The 6,579-nt window shown below is 35.9% G+C and overlaps 1 pseudogene; it reads left to right on the top strand.

Annotated features, from left to right (window-relative positions):
- Positions 1-3,378: 3,378 nt before the first annotated feature.
- LOC148735679 (uncharacterized) lies at positions 3,379-5,143 on the top strand (annotated as a pseudogene).
- Positions 5,144-6,579: the final 1,436 nt, after the last annotated feature.

The following is a 6,579-nucleotide window of genomic DNA, read 5'->3' as shown; positions in this document are numbered from 1 at the left end:
CTAAACTTAAACAGGGAGGCAATTACCAAGGTAGCAGTCATTTGTGAATTGTGTGTTTCCCACCATCTGAGTTGAATTCCGGGACGTCTGCCTGTGCCACCAGAATACAGAGTTGGTTTCAAAATAGCGGCGCCTTTTTTGAAATTAGAGAGATTAAGCACCACGTATTTTTTTCCCGCGAACGGCAGAGAGGGACTTGACATTTCCCGCGTTTGCCTTTTGCCGGCCGCCGTTTCTACTCGAGGAGCACATTTTTCCCGTTTGTAGGGAACACGAAAATGTGAGTATTTGCAGCCCATTTTTACCGACTATTTCTACATTTTGATCGCCTGCTTTTATAGCTAAGCTTCGTTTATCATCTAACTTCTATATGAACTGCTTGTAAAGCTAATACAGTTCAAATTCAAGCGGAAAATACATTACTTCTTTGTATCCATTATTTCTAGTCGCAGTGAATAGCGACCGAGAACATTTGTTCTGCCGTGTCGTCGGGAAGCTTAAACAGACGAACATCGCGGACGGAACGGCAAACGACAAACGGCTAGCCGACGTTCAGCGTTCGCCGTTTTCGCGGTGCTTAATCTAACTATTGTTGGTACATTTTTAAAATACTTCTAATATATAGATTTAGCCAACCCTAAAAGCGGAGCTCCGAATAAGTGAAAATTTTGCAATAAAATTTCTTTACACATTAAAAATTTTTAGCCAAAAATTCATTCAGTATAGATTAAACCCATCGACACTTATGTGTAACACGTGTCTGTGAAAAGTCAAAATTTTGGAGAAACCAAGAAAGCAAACACAACGCGCAGTAAATTTTTAAAAATCATCCTTTCCGAAAAAACAAGCTCCAGTGAAAGAATATTAATTAAAGAACTTGTTTCCGACGAAAAAAGCGATAGGTGCATACTACCGAACGTTTTAGCTAAAAAATCAAGATGAAAGATAAAAATCGCTAAATATTTTCGAAATATGTACAAATGGGCCTGTGGATCATATTTCAAATGGAATACGCGAATTAAACTCAGTCGAATTTAACTCTATAATTTGAATATATCAACAAAGTTGAAATGGTAAATTGGCCACCGTTACGATTATAAAGGCTGACGTTTCGAGCGTTAGCCCTTCGTCGGAGCGAAGGGTTAACGCTCGAAAGGTCAGCTTTTATAATCGTAACGGTGGCCAATTTAACGTTTCAACCTTGTTGATATATTCAAATTATAGAGTTACCCCCACCGACGCAGCCCCAAACAGTTTCTTTAGAAACTATCAGCCTTTACGAATTTAACTCTGTTCGCTGTCGATATTCCCAGGCGCATTACTTATTTGCTAGACGAAGACGTCTATTGAGCGTTTGCTTAATTGCTTCCCTGATACTCTTGTTTTTCTGTTTGCTTTTGGTTCTTCATCTTGGCTTTTCGTCACGATACTTTCACTTGATCTATGTTGCATCGTTTCATTGAAACAAGACCAACAATATGCCACAGAGTTTACTACTTTCCACCCTGGACTGCCCTGTTCGTTTTCAAAAACCGAACACCTCATACAAAAGTAATTACCGCAAGTCAAACAACTGTATTTTGTCTTTTCAAAGCAAGAACTACAAATTCCTTCGTCTCCTACCATTTTTTGTGCTGTTTCGGCTTTTTCACGCATGGCATTCATAGAATTCCTGGCGAGTTGTGAGTAATAAATGAATTACAATAATTTCCTGTAATTCGTGCATTAAGATACGACGTTTGAATCAAAAGTCGAACCTAAGTCGAATCTTCGACTGTTTCAGTCGCAGATACGGCAAAAGTCGCATTAAATTTAAAACAGTCGAATTTAATTGATTCAAACGTCGCACTTCACATGCATTTAACTCTCGCATTAAGTTCGGCACATGTGAAATTCGACGTTTTAACCGGGCCTTACATGTACAAAGCCCACGAGGTAAAATTCATCATGCTTAGATCGTTGCATGAAGCAAGATGGCGGCGACTCGTGTCTGATTGCGCTCCGTTTTAACTGGCACGTACAAGTAAAGCGTGACAAGATTAGCAGCGATTATGCCTACTGAAAACAAACTCACTATACAGGACTTGCGAAGATTATAGAAAGAGGAATTCTTACCGAGTATCAGACAAGAAATTAAGGCAGAAATATTGGCGCTGAAATCAAGCATCGACGCTCTGACTCAAAGATTTGTTGCTCTTAAGAAATCGCAATATTTGATTTCAACAAAATATGATAGCATCATCGAAGCCTTACAAAAATCCAACAGCCTAGAATTTACTGGTGTAACAATCAAGCCTGATGATAACCCCAAAGAGATTGTTTAGGAGATTGGCCCGCTTATTGGAGTAGAGATCGAAGACAGCGAGATTTCTGCAGCAAACAAACTTCCTGACTCGCGGAAAATTAAAAATCGCATGATAGTTGAATTTCTACAGAGAGAAAAGAGAGAGAAAGTTCACAAAAAGCGAAAGAACTTGGTTGGAAAAAACACTAGCCATCTGCCTTAACAATCGGCTGCCGAAACAAGTACTGGAAATAGCAAGATATTCATAAATGAATCTTTAACTATCGCAAGCGATTCTTCGGGCGAATCAAAGAATTTAAACAGAAGAGCAATGAGAAGTTTCTGTGGACCAGTAATGGCAAGGTCATGCTAAAAATGAATGAAACATCCGCGACTCAAGTTTTCACGACACCTGAAGCATTTGAAGAGTACCTTGACCAGATAGGCAGCAGGGGTTAAACTGGAGTAATGTAATATTTTTTGAAGTTATGTAAAAATTTATAGGCAAATTCAATTGCCTGAACACATTACAGTTATTGCCCTTTTACGAATTAGATGAGAAGGAATTCAGCTTCGTTAATAATATCTGTTGTAGGCAACTTCCTGATCTAATAGAGTTCTATTTCTATAATCTGCTACCTAACCTAGACAAAAATGATGAAGCTGAGTCCGATATGATTGTTATTAACCCTAATTCTGATTATTTTGGTTTATCTGAGGTTAACAATAAATTAAGTAATTGCCAAGGCAAAGGTATTTCCCTTTTTCACTGTAATAGAAGAAGTCTAACAAAAACCCTAACCCTTTTAAATGATTTGCTATACTCATTAGACTCCAGGCCTGACATAATAGTCATTACTGAAACCCGGTTGAGTCCAAATTCAATTTCCAATGTAGATCTATCTAATTATCACCTTTTTCATACTGATTCACCCAGTCTCGCGGGTGGTACAGCTCTTTATGTTAGCAAGAACCTCAAGGTTGTTCTCAGACCAGATTTGAGAATTGATCTTCCATTGGTTGAATCATGCTGGGTTGAAATTGACACTTGTAATAGCAAGAAAAACATTGTTGTACGTGTTAATTAACACCCATCTGTAAATGTAGATGAATTTACACTGAAATTTGAAGAACTTTTAACAGGAATGAAATTAACTAGGTATGCTGCATACATCCTAGGAGACATGAATATAGCTGAATAAATAAATAAATAAATAAATAAATAAATGAATAAAGTATCACACACACCAACAAACAGGCAGATATCTTGATATGCTTTACTCTCGTGATCTTCTACCTGTCAAAACTAAACCTACTAGAATCACTAATCATACTGCAACATTGATTGATCATGATCTTCTACCTGTCATAACTAAACCTACTAGAGTCACTAATCATACTGCAACATTGATTGATCATGATCTTCTACCTGTCATAACTAAACCTACTAGAATCGCTCATCATACTGCAACATCGACTGATCATGATCTTCTACCTGTCATAACTAAACCTACTAGAATCGCTAATCATACTGCAACATTGACTGATCATGATCTTCTACCTGTCATAACTAAACCTACTAGAATCACTAATCATACTGCAACATTGATTGATCATGATCTTCTACCTGTCATAACAAAACCTACTAGAATCACTAATCATACTGCAACATTGATTGATCATGATCTTCTACCTGTCATAACTAAACCTACTAGAATCGCTAATCATACTGCAACGTTGATTGATGATGATCCTCTACTTGTCATAACTAAACCTACTAGAATCGCTAATCATACTTCAACATTTGATTGATCATGATCTTCTACTTGTCATAACTAAACATACTAGAATCACTAACCATACTGCAACATTGATTGATCATGATCTTCTACTTGTCATAACTAAACCTACTAGAATCACTAATCATACTGGAACATTGATTGATCATTTATACAGAAATACAGCTAATAGTTTGGTCTCTGGAATAACGACTCTCGACATCTCAGATCATCTGCCAGTTTTCTGCCTCGTTGACATAAAACTAAAAAAACTAAACCATCAAATATATTTTAGTGGACTATAGTACATTTGATGCAGATTTATACCTCCAAGATATCTATGCAATTGACTGGAATGGCATTACTGGGCAGTGTAGTGATTTACATGAAATAACTGCCTGCACTATTGATGCACTCCAGTCAATTGTTGACAAACATGCACCCATGAAGCAAGCCTCAAGAAATAAACGAAGACTCTTACAAAAACCTCGGATAACAAAAGGGATCCTCAAATCTATTACAACTAAACATACGCTGTATAAAACGCATTTTCTATCTAATGAACCAACCAAAGTCCTTGAATTGAAAAAAATATTAAAATAGACTGAACTACCTTAAGAACATCAGTAAGAAAGCTTATCTACACAAACACTTTGATTGGTGTAAGGGAAATTTAAAAGCTACATGGAAGCTAATTGGGGCATTGATTAAAAGGAAGGCCAAGGGCCAAACTGCACCTCTTAGAATAGTGAGGAATAACAGAACATATACTAACAATGCTGATATTGCAGACCAGTTTAATAAAGACTTTGTTAATGTTGGCCCACTTCTAGCCAGCAAAATAATGAATACCAACGAAAACCCTAGGCAGTATATAACATCATCTCCAATCAATAGCTTTGTTATGTCCTCTGTCACTGAAACTCAGGTCTCTAATTTGTTTAAAAACCTTGATGCTATCAAGTCATCAATTGATATACCTAATAAACTAAAAAAACTCGCTGCTGATCCATTAGCAATACCGTTTACTCAAATTTACAATCAATCAATTGAAACAGGCATAGTACCTAATCGGTACTGAAGGTCTCACAGGTAGCTCCAGTTTACAAAAATGGTGATGCCACTGACCCAGGTAACTACAGACCTATTTCAACTTTATCACCTTTCAGTAAAGTTTTGGAAAGATTGATTTATAATCAACTATATGACTTCTTGGGAAAACATAGCATTTTTTATGAGTATCAGTTTGGCTTTAGGAAAGGGTACTCAACTGAACAAGCTATTTTAGAAATCACTGATACACTTAGAAAAGCTTTGGATAAAAAAAAATTAGTTACCTGTGGTCTCTTTCTAGACATTTCTAAGGCATTTGATAATGTGAATCATGACATTCTGCTCTCTAAACTCTACCAATATGGAGTACGTGGAACTCCTCTTGACTAGTTTAAAAACTATTTATACAATCGCTCCCAGTTTGTTAAGATTGATAATACTAAATCCAACTACGAAACTATTGTATACCGCAAGGTTCAACGCTGGGTCCACTCTTATTTTTACTTTATATTAATTATATAATTGTTCCAAGAAACTATCATTTCGAATTTTTGCCGATGACACAAACGTGTTTTACACAAGTGATAAGCTACAACATCTTGAAACAGTTATGAATGAGGAACTGGAATTAGTTTTCAAATATTGTATCATAAATAAATTATCTATAAATCTTGCTAAGACTAGCTATATGTTAATTTCCTCTTCAAGATCTAATGGATGTATGAACTTGATACGTAATATTGAATGTAAAAGGCAAATAAAATATCTAGGTGTCTATCTTGACCAAAACTTACATTAGGGACCCCAGATTCAACGTATTGACAACAAACTAATGAAGAATGTAGGCATCATTAATAAATTACGATATTATGTTGACCTTCATACTTTAAGGCAGTTGTATTTCTCTTTCATTTATCCATATATAACCTATCGTATTGCAAGCTGGGGCAGTGCTTGCAAGACCAGGTTACATAAAATTAAAACTAGAATAAATAAATGTGTTCGTAGCATTTTCTTTGCTGATAGCAGAGACAATGCTATGCCTTACCTCAGACTTTTAGAACTCCTAACTCTTGAAAACATTTACAAATTCAAAGTAGCCATTTTCACACATAAAATAACTAATGACACATCAAATGTCTCTTCCATATTCAAAGGAACCCTTACTCAAGTCTCCGAGGTTCACAGCTACAACACCAGATTTGTATCCAAACATAATTTTTATCGGCCAAGGAAAAACAATAGTTATGGAGCTGCTACTTTTGCCTTTGCTGGATCTAAAGTTTGGGAAAAAATTCCCTCTAAATTAAAATCTCTCTCTTACAATAATTTCTATGAGCAGTACAAACAGTACCTTCTAAATACCCAATGAGTATTATTTAAATTTACTGCCGTTACTATTAGCAATCATTTCTATTTTTATTATTATTCTATTAATGTTACCACATGAATAGTAAGAATGTA

Source organism: Stylophora pistillata, chromosome 3 (assembly GCF_964205215.1).
Source record: "Stylophora pistillata chromosome 3, jaStyPist1.2, whole genome shotgun sequence".
Lineage (NCBI taxonomy): Eukaryota > Metazoa > Cnidaria > Anthozoa > Scleractinia > Pocilloporidae > Stylophora > Stylophora pistillata.
Note: the sequence above shows the minus strand (reverse complement) of the source record. Positions and strands in the feature narration are given on the sequence as shown.